This window comes from Diorhabda carinulata, chromosome 11 (assembly GCF_026250575.1).
Source record: "Diorhabda carinulata isolate Delta chromosome 11, icDioCari1.1, whole genome shotgun sequence".
Classification (NCBI taxonomy): domain Eukaryota; kingdom Metazoa; phylum Arthropoda; class Insecta; order Coleoptera; family Chrysomelidae; genus Diorhabda; species Diorhabda carinulata.
In genome coordinates this window covers 4,362,276-4,379,089 of record NC_079470.1, presented here as the reverse complement: position 1 = coordinate 4,379,089, position 16,814 = coordinate 4,362,276, and the positions used below count along the sequence as shown (strand labels likewise).

At 33.2% G+C, this 16,814-nt stretch overlaps 1 protein-coding gene across 4 annotated transcripts in view; it reads left to right on the top strand.

The window, feature by feature from the left end:
* Nucleotides 1-16,814, top strand: part of LOC130899279 (formin-binding protein 1-like) — a 104,241-nt gene that overhangs the window by 8,197 nt on the left and 79,230 nt on the right. The window lies entirely within an intron of this gene.

Genomic DNA, 16,814 nt, shown 5'->3' with positions numbered 1-16,814 from the left:
ATGTAGCAGTGTCAAATTACCAAAAATCAATAAAAAAATACGCATAATTTGTAGCTTTTTTGTTGCTATTTAGTTGCTGAAACCGCGATTTTGTTGCTTAAGCAATTAATGCTAAATTAATATAAAGCTAGCATAAAATTTAGATTCAACTAGTGAACCAAAATTTGTTGCTGCAAGTGTAAGTACTACCGAAAATTAGAAAAAAAAACACTTGACGAATTTTTTATACTAGCAGTAATTATACGAAAAATGGAGAGAAGATTTAGTTGCTACATTGAACAATGTTCAAATGTGTCTAATGAATCAGCAACATAATGGAAACTGAAAATCGGCCGATCCTTTCAATCAGCAACAATTTTTCTAGTATAAGCTACCTTGAACTTGATTTGTTGAGCAACAAATGCTAACAAATTTATTTGCTATATTGAACAATGTTCAATTGAGCCTAAAGAATAAGCAACAAAATGGAAACTAAAAATCGGCCGAATCTTTTCGATCAGCAACAATTTTTCTAGTACCTGCTAGCTTGAACGTGACTTGTTGAATGGAAGGTGCTGAGGAAATTTAGTTGCTACATTGAACAATGTTGAAATGAGACTAAATCGGCCGATAACTCACAAACGTATCAATCGATTTTGACCAACTTGGCGGTGGTTTTCTTATGTTAAGAGCTGATTATTTTTGGAATCGATCGATAAAGTTTGGAAAAGATTTTTTTCGATTTTTTAAAATCTATTCCGAATCGGTTCAAATTGTACTCAAAATCTTATTTTGGTGAGGCCTTTCGAATGGCTCCAACCGCGATGGAATCGGTCGAGCACACACAGACATATTGCGGAAATATTCAGGAAAGCTTCCTAGTACCTCAAAACGTCGAGATCTGAGGGAAACTGGATTTTCGAAAAACGGGGTAAAACCAATAACTTCCCGATTTTTGAACATTTTTAATTCTCTTAGCGGAGAGTCGAAAAAAACTTATTTTCTTTCTCTAACGATAACTCATAAACAAATCAACTAATTTCGACCAGATTGGCGGCGATCGACGTCGTTTTTTGAGGTTAAGAGCTGAAATCGACCAATAGAGCTTCATTTGAACATTGCTCAATGTAGCAACCAAATGCTCTTTCCATTTTCCGTGTAACAAGTCGAGTTCAAGCTAGCATGTGTCAAGAAAATTACTGCTAGTATAAAAAATTCGTTCCTAGTATAAAAAATTCTTTTTATTTCAGTTTTCGTACTTACTTGCAGCAACAAATTTTGGTTCACTAGTTGACTCGATATTCATTGATTTATCTAAATTTTCTGCTAGCTTTATATTAATTTAGCATTAATTACTTAAGCAACAAAATCGCGGTTTCAGCAACTAAATAGCAACAAAAAAGCTACAAATTTTGCTAATTTTTTGTTGATTCTTGCTAATTTGACGCTGCTACCTTGACAGAGCTACTCTTTAATCCACTCCTCCCTGAATACACACAACCTTTTCTTTCGCATATCTTTAATGCTACAACTCTTTCCTTTTTTTTCTTGATTTATTGTACGAGGGCCGTTTTTTGTCAACCTCCGATAGGCTATAAATAAAAGACAAGTACATATAAAACAATAATTTTAATACCAAAAGATTCGAGATAATCACCGAAGAGATTGAGACATTTGTCATATCTGTGGACAAGTTTTTAAATACCTTCTTCAAAGAAAGTTGCCTCCATTAAATTCAAGTAAATTACAAACCCTGAAACTTCTGGTAATTCCGTAGACAAAGGAGTAATAATGAATCTGCGATTTTCTTTAACCATTCTGTCAACCAACTCAACTCAAAAAAAGGTCATCTGAAACGACAGTCCTTGGCCCCCTTCATCATGTCATCTTTAAACTTTCGACACCATTCACGCACAACACCATCACTCATTAAGTTTTCCCCATACACACGACTCATTCTTCGATGGATTTCTGCAGCCTGTATAAAACGAATCATACTTGGCGGGAACACAACGCCGACTGACGATTGAATGTTAAACATGATACGGAAAGCTTACCGAAAATATTTAGATCATTTTGTAAAAATATTTAAAATGACCGTACTAAGTTTTGCACTAGAAATAATATTTTATTACTCTTCTGTACATCTTTTTACTATATTTCAATAAAGTGATTCACCTTGTAAAGAGTATCGTTATGGATGTAGTGAAAATTTATCCATTTATCCAAGAAAAATGAAATAAATAAACATCCCACGTTGAAGTCACGAAGTTTCACATCCTTCAGATAATATATTTAAAAGGAAGGCCTTATTTTTTACAGATAATATTGTGAATCTGTGTAAATGACCTTCATTTATATGACTCTTCAATATACACGATTCTTCGATGCACTGTTGCCACATGCGGATAAATTCGAATCACAAAAATTTTGTTTACAATGGAAGAAATTATAAAACATTTAACCGATTTAGAAATTTCTATCATCAATAGAATGCTGATACTTTATTTATTTAAAATCAAGGCTCTGCCTTACGTATTCACCTTTTTCACCGCCTACACTTTACAGCTACCCCTTCAGGTGCGATACTTCGTTGGAAAGAGTTGTAAAGCAAAACTTAAGAATGTACCGTACAAATTGTCCCAATTGATCTACTACAGGAGATGCTCGAAATTTTCTCCATTTACTTCTTAGCAGAAGTAGATCCTTTGTTTCGTAACCTCCCTAAACTTTTGTAGAGTCCGAATATTAATCCTAAAATATTCTTATTATTAATTATTTTTCAGTTTTCTATCTATTCCAGTTACGAGGTTACCCTTTTTAAAACTCCCTGTATTTATCAAATTAAATGATTCCTACTATTCACTTCTGAAATAACAAAGGAGAAAACAACTACTTTCCTGGCTAATGCCTCGACCAATATTGAATCACATCTCCTCTAAAGAGCGTGATGTTAACCGACCTTTTTGTCGATATAAACATGGCCAATTGCAAGAAGAGGTTCGTATCCACTGACTAGTTTCAACGTTATTGCGTCTCATCAGAGTAGTACGACAAACTTTCGTTTAGGCTAGAGACCCGAAATGAAAACAACTCCAAAGAGTGCTGCTATTTGGTTCATGTCGATACCAGAGCAGTTATTAAGTATATATTCTTTTTAAGTCTTGTATATTCAACCTGTGGAAAACAACTATTTTCCTGGCTAATGCCTCGACCAGTATGGAATCACATCTCCTCTGAAGAGCGTGATGTCAATCTACCTTTTTGTCGATATTAACATCCTCGATGGCCAATTGCAAGAAGAGGTTCGTAACCACTGACTAGTTTCAACGTTATTGCGTCTCATCAGAGTAGTACGACAAACTTTCGTTTAGGCTAGAGACCCGAACTGAAAACAACGCCAAAGAGCGTCGCTATTCGGTTCATGTCGGTACCAGAGCAGTTATTAAGTGTATATTCTTTTTAAGTCTTGTATATTCAACCTGTGGAAAACAACTATTTTCCTGGCTAATGCCTCGACCAGTATGGAATCACATCTCTTCTGAAGAGCGTGATGTCAATCTACCTTTTTGTCGATATTAACATCCTCGTCGATATTAACATCCTCGTTGGCCAATTGCAAGAAGAGGTTCGCAAGCACTGACTAGTTTCAATGTTATTGCGTCTCATCAGAGTAGTACAACAAACTTTCGTTTAGGCTAGAGACCCGAAATGAAAACAACGCCAAAGAGCGTCGCTATTTGGTTCATGTCGGTACCAGAGCAGTTATTAAGTGTATATTCTTTTTAAGTCTTGTATATCAACCTGTGGAAAACAACTATTTTCCTGGCTAATGCCTCGACCAGTATGGAATCAAATCTCCTCTGAAGAGCGTGATGTCAATCGACCTTTTTTTCGATATTAACATCTTCGATGGCCAATTGCAAGAAGAGGTTCGTAACCACTGACTAGTTTCGACGTTATTGCGTCTCATCAGAGTGTTTTTCGTCGTATATCTTCATTTCGTAGTCCATTTCCACCATGTTAGTTGTCAGCACTCGTATCCATACGTTAAAATGACCTCCACAATGACTTTGTATTATGTTTAGGTTCGTTTTTTCTAACCAAAGCAATGGATTCAAATGTTGTGTAGCTTTTTTCCTTCTAAAATAGCTGATAACAATGATATTTTAATTTCTGTATAGCTTTTGCACTACACACATTTTAATCAATATTGAATATTTTCAAAATCCGTAAATCTCGATCTTTCGTTTTGACTTATTTCGCTTGTATGTTACATATGAAGTCACTTTCACTAAAACGACTTAACATTTATATCGATTTTATTGATATGCCGAACCGCACCTAAAAAACAAGATTTAAAAATCAACATTTAACGTGGTATTTTAAGTATTTATTGATAAAAAAAGAAACCGTTATTATGGTTAACTTGGCAACTGGGTTAGATACCATTTCATATGAATTTGTACCACGAAAAATATTATATTATTTATAATTGGTGATCCGTAATAACTACATTGTTTTTCTACTTGAAGAAACAATAAATAATGTTTTTACATGGTTCATATTCATAGAGATATTACAGATAGAGGTAAACAAGCTATAAACCAATGTGTGATGTCCGTCCTACTTCGATGAGAGAAAAAGAGACGGATAGTCAGTGGTTATACGTGGGTTTTAGACCGAAACTAGAAAAATATCAGCATTTCTGGAATTTCACTAGCATCCACTCGTTTCGACGAAACTACTCGCCTTAAAATGAGTTCAGCAGCAAATAGTTCCTGTTGGAGACCCTGTAACTCATACGTACACTGCTGGTAGAAAGTTTTTGCGCGCCCTATAGTTTGCGTGTTGCACAAAAAAAATTAAAATATAATAAAAACTTACGCGGTTCAACCTGTGAAATAAGGATGGCGCCACTTAGCGTTCGCTGGGAAATGTTTAAATATATGTACCAAATACCGACACTGTTTGACGTTGTCTTCAGTTTGGGTCTCAAGCATGAGCGAGGGCTGTTAAACTGCTCTGATGAGACGTAATAACGTCGAAACTAGTCAGTAGTTAAACCCTCTCATTGCGATACTGACAAAAAGGTCGATTTATATCACGTTTTTCAGAGGGGCTGTCATTTAATATTCGTCGAGGCATTAGCCAAGAAAATAGTTGTTTTCCACAGGTTGAATATACAAGACTTAAAAAGAATATACACTTAATAACTGCTCTGGTACCGACATGAACCAAATAGCGACGCTCTTTGGCGTTGTCTTCAGTTTGAATCTCTAGCCCGAACGAAAGTTTGTTGTACTACTCTGATGAGACGCAATAACGTTGAAACTAGTCAGTGGTTACGAACCTCTTCTTGCAATTGGCCATGTTTATATCCACAAAAAGGTCGATTAACATCACGCTCTTTAGAGGAGATGTGATTCAATACTGGTCGAGGCATTAGCCAGGAAAATAGTTGTTTTCCACAGGTTGAATATACAAGACTTAAAAAGAATATACACTCAATAACTGCTCTGGTACCGACATGAACCGAATAGCGACGCTCTTTGGCGTTGTCTTCAGTTTGGATCTCTAGCCCGAACGAAAGTTTGTTGTACTACTCTGATGAGACGCAATAACGTCAAAACTAGTCAATGGTTACGAAACTCTTCTTGCAATTGGCCATCGAAGATGTTAATATCGACAAAAAGGTCGATTGACATCAGACTTTTCAGAGGAGATGTGATTCAATATTGGTCGAGGCATTAGCTAGGAAAGTAGTTGTTTTCTCCTTTGAAGAACGGCGGAGTATATTTTCGAAATGATTTCATGAATAGTAATCCTTTATTTTGATATATATATACATGAATTATTTTTTTTTTCGTTGTTTACTTGATAAAATAAAGTTAAAAGATAAAGAGTTTTATCAATAACTACTTCCTATAACAAATATAAATTCCAGCTGTCAAAGATCATTGTCCTGATAAGAGACGCACATCTTTAACAAATCCATTGATAAAAAAAATAAATATTGACCCGTTTGGTTTTTACGTCGATCAGTCATCATTTTAAAATTCCTGTTAACCGAGCTCTTATTGTCTAAGGCCATTTTCAGGGATGAACCAATGGAGATATTATTTCTTGATTTTGTAAACAAGTTTATTATTTTTTTTATTTTTCTATATTTGAATTGATTCCGAATAAGTGAATAACTATTTTTTTATCTTTTATGTAAATGATGATTTTCTTCAGAAAAACTAAACAATTTTTGAAGATAAATGTTTGGTTTTTGAAAAAGGCAGTTGTCAAATGCAAATGATGACGGATACTTTTGAAAATAACAGTTTCTAAAGGCTAATGTTGGTTTGTTTTTTGGAAAAATTCAGGTTTTAAAGGCAAATGAATACAAATGGCGATTTGTTTTTGACTTTTGAGTTTTCTAAAGACAAATGGAGGTTTATTGTTCAAAAAAACAGCTTCCAAGGGCAACTGATAGATTGTTTTTCGAAAAAAAAAACGGCTTCTAAAGACAAATGACATTTGTTTTCGAAAAATGCAGTTAATAAAGACAAATGACGGTTGTTTTTTTTTTGAAAAATACAGATTTTTAAAATAAATAAACCTCAGTTGTATTAAAAACAGTTTTTAAAGGCAACTGACGTCGGTTTTTGAAAAATGCAGTTTCTATAGACGTTGGTTTTTTTGAAAAATTTTGTTTTTAAAGGCAATTAAACGCAAATAGCGATTTTTTTTAAAAAAGACAATTTCCAAAAACAATTGAAACAAAATAACAGTTTGTAAAGGCTAATGTAGGTTTGTTTAAAAAAAAAACGGTTTCTAAAGACAAATGACAGATGTTTTTTTGAAAAATTCAGATTTTAAAGGCAAGTGAATGCTAATGGCGACTTTTTTTTTGAAAGAGACAGTTTTCTAAAAACAAATGAAGGTTTATTGTTAAAAAAACAGTTTTTAAGGCTAGGTGATAGTTTATTAAAAAAAAAAACGGTTTCTAAAGGCAAATAACAGTTGTCTCCGAAAAATGAAACAAATGTACCTCAGTTATACCAAAAAACAGTTTATAAAGACAAATGACGGTTTTTTTTTAAATAGACGGCAATTTAAACGCAAATGATGGTAAATTACCGATTTTAGAGACCAATGAACTTTAGTTCCACAAAAAAAAACAGTTTCCGAAGACAAATTGTTGGTTGTTTTTTGGAAACTTCAGGTTTAAAAAGCGAATAAACGCAAATGGCGATTTGTTTTTGAAAAAGACAGTTTTCTAAAAACAAATGAAAGCTTGTTTTTCAAAAAACGGTTTTTAATGATAAATGACAGCTGTTTTTGAAAAATACAGTTTTTAGAAACAAATGAACCTTAGTTGTATCAAAAAACAGTGTGTAAAGACAAATGTCGTTTTTTTTTTAATAGGCAGTAATTTAAAAGCAATTGACGATTTTCTTTAGAAAAACAGAGTTTTTAGAGACCAATTAACTTAAGTTTCGCAAAAAACAGTGTTTAAAAACAAATGAAAATATGTTTTTGAAAAAGACAGTTCTCTAAAGACAGATGAGGATTTCTATAGGTAACAGATAGTTGGTTTATCAAACAAAAACGGTTTCTAAAGACAAATGACGGTTATTTTCGAAAAATGCAGTTTCTAAAGATAAATGACTGTTTTTTTTTGAAAAATGCAGTTTTTAATGGCAATTGAATGCAAATGGCGATTCGTTTTTGAAAAATGACAATTTTGAAAAACAACTGACGGATTACTTATCAAAATAACAGTTTTTAAAGGCCACTGTAGGTTTTTTCTGATAATTTTCCTAAGAAAAATAAAGGTTTGTTTAAAAAACTGAGCCACAAAGGCAAATAATTGTGTTTTCGAACAATATAATCTTTAGAAAGACAGTTTACTTTTCAAAATAACAGTTTCGGAAGAGCAAGGAAGGTTTACTTTTGAAAAAGACTGTTTTCAAAGACAAAAGAGTTTCATTTTCATAAAAAACAGTTTCTACATGCAACCGACGGTTCGTTTTTAAGAAAAAAACAGAATTTAAAGACAAGATAAAGTTTATTTTCCCAAGAAAACATTTTTAAAAGACAAACGACGTTTTATTAGTTGTTTCCTCAATCGATGCCGCTTATAAACTTCCACAATAATTGTGAATGGAAGATCTATACATACATTTGTCTATGTTTAATTCACTGAAATAATTTTATATAAATGAATGAAAGTCTGTACCGTGTTTTCCCACCTTCTCCCTCATCCATCTGGTTCTATGTTGTACCTTCTGTGTCTAACATTTCGACGCCTACTTACTAAAGAATATTGTGCAACATCTGTTTCCTAAACTGCATACATAGCACGTGCGACGGGCCGTTAAGGATGAGCATGCATTTTATTTGTTTTTTTTTTCTATATTCCTGTATACTTCAGTCGTGAATGTCTTTTTAGTAATATTCATGGGTTTTTCCAAACATCACCTGCACGTTACACACGAAAATCGGGCTAAAAGAGGGCGGTTTGTTACTAGAATTAGTTCCTGCAGGATCAATTGTTTTTTTACATTCCTGTACCTATATTTCTACCATATACCAATTCAACCTTGTCATCATCAGCACATATTATTTAAATCATCCCTGAAGACCAAATCTACCCAGATTTACGTCAAATAGTTTATTTTTTTGAGCATTTTAAATACTGATTTTGTGGTAGTTGTTTAATCGTGTTTATCCTTATAAAGTAGATGGAGGTATACCATCACGGGACTCAATCTACGATTTATCGATTAATTATTTGATACAGCACAATTATGAACAATTTTTTTTAAATAAAATTGCAATAAATGCCTTCTCTAGATATGCATGTCAATTGGTGTTTGTCAGCATCTATTTTATGACTACTGGTATCTGCTAGTTCCTTCCAGCTTCTATTCGTATCTCTTTTTGCTATCTTCTGACCTCTGCTAGTGTATATTGAGGTTATGTTATTGTTTTTTCGTTTCTATTTACATCTGTTCTTTCTGCTTATTAGTTACTGATATTGAATTGCTTTCTGCTAATTAGCAACTGCTAAATTAAGTTCTGTTGGTGTCTGTTGAAGTTCCGTCGCTATTTATCAATTTCCGGTGTCTTTCGATGCCTTTTAGTATCTCTTCTTCTTATCTATTAGTGTATATTAAAGTTTTTTTTGATATTTTCTCTTCTTGTTGTTATTTGCTTGTGTACACTGAAGTTTTATCGTTTTTTTTACTTTCTGTTGGTATCTCTTCTCTCTCCTCCATCAGTATTAGTTGAAATTCTGTTTTGACTTCTTAATTTCTGTTGGTGTCTTTCTCTTTTCTTCTTCCTGCCTGCTGGTGTCTGTATACTTAGAGAACGTTTCAACGTTCGATTTCTTAATCGATTGAATCGAATTCATGTTCAAGCTTTCATTTTAAATTATATCTTACAGGGTGACTGCTATAATTTAATTGTTATAAGTTATGGTAACTTATATGGTGGATGAAGAAAACACAGGCAAGCGTTTAATGGATGTAATAATCTTAGCAGAATGTTTTATATTCAAGTATTATCAAATATTATTAAATTCGAAACGAAACGCTCGCGTGATACTATAGATTCCCATCAAGTAGAAAATATGAACCTTTGCCCCTATTCCATTGTCCAATAAACATAGACATGCATAAAAAGCAACATTATCACTAATTGTTGGAAGTATTCAGAGTAGGCGTGGTAACACATGAACATTGACCCCATAAGAAAATGCATTCTAGCCTAACAAACGCCATTAAACAACGGGAATGCTGTATAAAAACCTACAATAATAATTTTATTTCATATTAAATCCCGCGCCAAGCTTACAAGTCGAATAATTTTTAAAATAGATTCATCCCGTACTTCTACTAAAAATCCAGAAAAAAATATTATAGTATAGTAGATTTTGTTGATGAATTATCTTGATTTTAGGTCTCTTTCAATTAAAATTTCGTTTAAATCCATATAATATTGACTTTGCGACTTTATATCATATCAAAAAGAACAACTTTTTATTTCAAACTCAAATGCAAAAAATTGAAAATTCACAATGTCATACCCCCTAAAATGTATGGTTTACCAAAGCTTCACAAACCTGACATACCTCTTTGACTAATTTTTCAAACTCCTCTTACCCCATTATCTAATTATTTAAAAAAAATTATACCAAAACAAATACTGAATCAAAAACACTTGGGACTTCAAAGATAAAAAGTTAAAAATACAAAAATTTATGAAAGAAATGCTTTATTGTCAAAAAATTGTTACAATTTGTATACAAAAGCTTGTAAAAAATAAAAAAACAAACATAAAAATAACTTATAGATAATAATAATAGATAATAATTAGTATCTAAATCTATAGCAAAAATTAAACCAGTATGCAGCATGTCCTGAATTAAATATTATTAGAAGTCGTTTACAAAGTAGAAGACACTCAAATTTGATTTGATTTCAATTGGCAAATGATTGTGCATTTTTTTTGCATTGTAAAATATCGAGCCCTTAACTAACTCTAAACAAACGTGGAGTGGGTAGGTAACGGTCGTGCCTCGCGTTCCTAAGTGGATTGCTGTGCTTATATACCTTAATAAAATTCTACAACAAAAATAAATAACTAAATAAACTTTCCTAAAAATTATTTTAAAGAAATACTGTAAATAAACCGCCCGCTACTAAAAAATTTGGTACTTATTCGTTATACCATCACCACGGAAATTGCGAAGTATGAATAATAAAAGTGTTTGGATGGGGTGGAAGACTATTTTACATAAAAAAAATGGTTAGGTTAACTATTTCCAGCGATGTTCAATAACTGTCGACATCTTCATTGTTGGAAAATCTTTGACCACCGAGGAATTTTTTCGAATCTGGGAACAGAAAATATTCCGAGAGATCTAAATCTGGGAAATAGGGTGCATGAGGTAGCAATTCAAACTTTCATTAATTAGTTTTGGCCATTGCAATAAAGGATATGTGATATGGTGCATTGTCCTGATGAAACAACACTTTCTTCTTATCCAAATGCGGCCGTTTTTGGTTGATTTCTTAGCTTAAACGTTGCAATAAGTTCGCTTAATACTCGCCGTTGATTAGTTTCTTCTTTTTCAAGATAATCAATGAAAATTATTCCACGTGCATCTTCTTTGGTGTCTGGTTATGAAACGGCTCAAAAATTTTACTTTATTTCTGTGAAACATTACATAACACTCTATGGAAACATCTTCACGACGTTGTTTTTGTTCAATTGTTGTTGTTTTGTTCAAACGCAGCACCCATCTTGCGCATAGCTTTCTCATGTCCAAATTTTCAGTTAATATGCAATTTTTGAAATACTAGCTCGAGAACTTTCCGTCGACGATCATCCAGCACTGCTATGTGGATTTTCTTCAACATTTCCGGAATCTTCACCTCATTTGATCTACCACTGCGATGCTGGTCTTCGCAGATCATACGGCCTCGCTTTCTACTACAGTGGTATTTTTCAAGCAACCATCGCCATCTCTAGGTCAGGCCAGGTACTACTCGGACCATCCTCGTAGTAAAAGTCTTAAAAAACATTATACATTATCCATATATTTCACTAAACTATAATCTAAAATCTAAAACACCCGAAAATAATACAAGTAACGTTATATATCAAATACATTGTAATGATTGGGCTCCGTCTATATAGGGCAGACATCTCAGTATTTAGAAAATAGAACAAAACGACATCAATACGATATTGTAGCTGAAAAAGAGGTAAATGAAATTTATGGTTCTATTTCATAAAATTTAATGTAACTACGAGTACGAATAATTTGATTGATGGCTCCTACATGTGTAAAAACTAAAAATAAAAATAAGTAAAAGATGTTTTAGAAGTAAGAACTTGAGGAATTGTATAGGAGATTTCGATATTCCCCCGGTATCGTATAGTTTTTATTTGTCGTGTATCAAGCACATTATAGGGTGGTCAAAAACTTATGACTTTTAGTAGAAATTTTTCCAAATATCGTATGTGAACTACTCTGAACATAATCATCTTATTTTTCACGAGAACTTTCGATTTAATATAAGACGATTATATTTAACAAAGGTTGGTTAACGACGCGACGTTATTCTCTCATTTACTCACATTCTCTCACAATGGCAATCATTTCTTATGTTGGTAAAACGGTAAAATCACTTCCCACGAGATAATGAATAAACAATTAAAATAATTTTTACCGCAAAACTTAATTTTCTTCAAAGCTAATAGGATGAATATTTGGAAATTTTCATCCAATAAGGCGGTTAAAAAAAAAAATAAAAATAGAGGGTGTTTCATTGATAAAGTCGGTTTCTAATGTTTACTTTATTTATTAAATAACCTTTTAAAATGAAAATCATAACAAGTTAGGTCTGGTGATTTGGATGGCCGAATAAATAAACTTCAACGTCCCATCCACCTATCAGGGTATGTTTGATGAAAGAAAAGGCAATTTATTTCTTAAAATGTGTAAATATCTTTCTCTTATTAAAAAAATGGTCCAATATTTTGCATTTACAGACCAACGATCCTGATGGTGGATTTCCTGCATCCAACGGGGATTTGTTCTCATTGTTAGTAACATTAGCTTTACATTTAGATAACGCCATCTATCGACAATAACAAGATTATTAAGGAAACAGTTACTGCAGATTTAGGCATACCAACTTACTAGAGGTTTGAACAAAAATTCTCGCCGTTAACACATTTCTTAAGATATCTTCGATCAGAAAGAAGATATCTACATCTCCAAGTACGTAGAACACCGCATAGGTTAGAGGTTATTTTGTGGTAAATATCACAAAATTACCATCGGACGACATAATTTTGGTAATAGGTTTTTATGGCGCACTCAATATAGCAGCCATATATTATATATAAGACAAATATGCAGTCAAAATAACCCAGAAGATTGTTCTTAGAAAATCTGGACAACAATAATGACGAAAAATGCTATAAATGTAAAAAATTCATGTGTTCGGAACACGTATTAAAATCATAGACTAATTTTCAAGATAAGTCTGGGACTGCAACTATCCCGGAAATCCGGGATGGTTGCAGCCCTCAACTGGATTCCCTATGTTGAGGTTGAGTTTGTAGTCTGGTGGTTATATCCTTGTTCTAGAAACTCCCAACCTGGCAGCCGTAAAACTGCGGGAAAAATGAGGAAGAAAACGGGAACACAGGTGGAAATTACTAAAGAAGGAACGAGTAGAAAGAATAGATTTGATTAAAAAAGAACTTATACTCTAACAAGTAAAAAAACTGAATTTATACTTTTTCAAAATATAACCAAAGAGGAATATGTTTTATTCTATTCGTTCTGTTCCCCGAATAAATACAAAAAACGAATTCACAAATTTACTAGCAAATGTATAGTAAAGATAAGGTTCGGATTTATCTATGGAAATCCGGGATGTCTGCAGCCTTCAACTGGATTCCCAGGTTGAGGTTGAGTTTGTAGTCTGGTGGTTATATCCTTGTTGTAGAAACTCCCAACCTGGCAGCCGTAAAACTGCGGGAAAAATGAGGAAGAAAACGGGAACACAGGTGGAAATTACTAAAGAAGGAACGAGTAGAAAGAATAGATTTGATTAAAAAAGAACTTATACTCTAACAAGTAAAAAAAATGAATTTATATTTTTTCAAAATATAATCAAACAGAAATATGTTTTATTCTATTCGTTCTTTCCCCGAATAAATACAAAATACGAATTCATTTGAAAACTATCAGACAAAATTTGCTTAAAACAAAAGGAAACAATGTAAAAAGCAAAGATAAATTTTCTAGCAAATGTATAGTAAAGATAAGATTCGGATTTATCTATGGAAATCCGGGATGTCTGCAGCCTTCAACTGGATTCCCAGGTTGAGGTTGAGTTTGTAGTCTGGTGGTTATATCCTTGTTGTAGAAACTCCCAACCTGGCAGCCGTAAAACTGCGGGAAAAATGAGGAAGAAAACGGGAACACAGGTGGAAATTACTAAAGAAGGAACGAGTAGAAAGAATAGATTTGATTAAAAAAGAACTTATACTCTAACAAGTAAAAAAAATGAATTTATATTTTTTCAAAATATAATCAAACAGAAATATGTTTTATTCTATTCGTTCTTTCCCCGAATAAATACAAAATACGAATTCATTTGAAAACTATCAGACAAAATTTGCTTAAAACAAAAGGAAACAATGTAAAAAGCAAAGATAAATTTTCTAGCAAATGTATAGTAAAGATAAGGTTCGGATTTATCTATGGAAATCCGGGATGTCTGCAGCCTTCAACTGGATTCCCAGGTTGAGGTTGAGTTTGTAGTCTGGTGGTTATATCCTTGTTGTAGAAACTCCCAACCTGGCAGCCGTAAAACTGCGGGAAAAATGAGGAAGAAAACGGGAACACAGGTGGAAATTACTAAAGAAGGAACGAGTAGAAAGAATAGATTTGATTAAAAAAGAACTTATACTCTAACAAGTAAAAAAAATGAATTTATATTTTTTCAAAATATAATCAAACAGAAATATGTTTTATTCTATTCGTTCTTTCCCCGAATAAATACAAAATACGAATTCATTTGAAAACTATCAGACAAAATTTGCTTAAAACAAAAGGAAACAATGTAAAAAGCAAAGAAAAATTTTCTAGCAAATGTATAGTAAAGATAAGGTTGAGATTTATCTATGGAAATCCGGGATGGTTGCAGCTCTCAACTGGATATCCAGGTTGAGGTTGAGTTTCTAGTCTGATCGTTGTACGAGGATATATTGAAAAATTCTGAGCCTACTATAGAACCAAACAAAATTTTAATGTCAAAATATTTTATTACTCAACATATTCTCCTATTAATTGGATACATTTATTACAGCGAAACTGCAACTGATCTAGGCTAACTAGATATCAATGCATCCTCGTACGTCTGAGGAAGATACATTTTTTTTTCGTGTTAATGGACAACGACAACAATGTACGATAAAGCTTGTTGTTTACCTTATTCAAAATATGGTATATTTATCATTATCTTAGTACTTATTTAGTAGAGAACGCGGACGACAGCACCATTACCATACAGGAAGTACTTATAAGAGATAGTGATTCCTCTATACCCTCAAAAGTTTATTCTGAGTGATTTGATTGGAATGTAAAGTGCTGTATCAAGGAAACTTTTTGAGTACAAACTAATATTACAAAAGTAAGTAAAATAATTTCAAGTTCCGTAGATAATCAACGGTGGAAGTAATCGCCATCTTTGACAACTGATTCATCACTGATATCCGTATAGAATAGTTTCATACACTTTTAATTATATTCTTCAAGTTATTTACTTCCAAGTGCTAGATAATATAGTATCTATAATGTCTTGATGTGGTTTACATCCAGTGATGTACCTCATACTAGATCTACTGGTCATGCGAAAATCTGAACGCAGACCGGCGGTCAATGTCCAATCATTTTGATGGGCAATCACCAAATTGCACCTCCTTCTTCTTTCTCTACCGTACATGTCTTCAAGAGAGGGCTATCTCCATAACAATTTAGTTGAATTGTTCTCTATCTGTCGCTACTCGGGATAGACCCGTCCGGTCCAATTTCATAAATTACTGACAGAGAGCAATGAACTTGAGACTTTAGGTTCCATATAATGCAACCACCTGGTAAACAAATGGCTCCAGGATGAATGATTTATCCGAAGCAGACTTCTGCGGAGATCATTCCAAAACAAGCGAATTTTTCTCATTTGGGGAGCATACTACCCTCTTCAAGCCATAGTAACACAGTAATCTCGATCTGCTCAGACAGCGGAGCTACCATATAAGCCATTATGGCTGAAACAGTGTTTTTTAGGCTTGTGTTGTAAAGAACAAACTATAAGAACTGGTGAGTGATGGTTGTAAGATTCAGCTCGTTTGGGTGCCTAGGCAACGACGAAGCGGACTCGCTAGCCAGATTAGTATCCGCAAATTCGTCAATGGACCTAGAATCCATTATTGGTGAAGCCATAAGTGTTGCTATTACGTCAATCAACGGTCTGTTTGCAAGGAAGGCTCTCTAGAGTAAGATAGATATGCCTGGCTGATGATGAGCGTTATGCCTCTCTTACCAAACAACTGCTACACTAAAGCAGGCACGAATTTCGGCTAGTGAAACGCCATCTCCACAATATCAGCATCACTTACGACCAGGAGCACCACTGGTGTATGGAGGAGGAAAAAAGTGCAAACCAAATCATCTGTAAGTACTCAGCACACACTCGAGCGCGGTTCCAACTTTGGGCAAACTAAACGAGGGTGTTAGTAATTTTGATTTTATTTTAATATCGACCACGTGGAAGCGGTTTCATGGTAATTATACACTTTCGCGGTCACCTGGTTTTTTGGCTCTAGAAAATCGAAAAATGGATGGATTTTAATGATCTTGGTCTCAAAATGTTCCATTTTACGGTGGATTTATAAAAAAAATACGAAAATTATATAAAAATAAATATTTTTTACAGTTTCATGACTTTAAATGCAAAAAAATGACTTTCTACATATAATCCTTCGTAACTGTTTCTGACGTCGTGGAATCAAGTTCGTATATTTTTTTTCGCAATTTACATAAAAAAATGAATATTTTGAAAAAAAAAATTTCAAAAAAGTTAATTTCATGAAACTGTAAAAAATATTTATTTTTTTTAATTTTCGTATTTTTTTTATAAATCCGCCTTAAAATGGAACATTTTGAGTACAAGATCATTAAAATCCATCCATTTTTCGATTTTCTAGAGCCAAAAAACCAGGTGACCGCGAAAGTGTATAATTACCGGTTT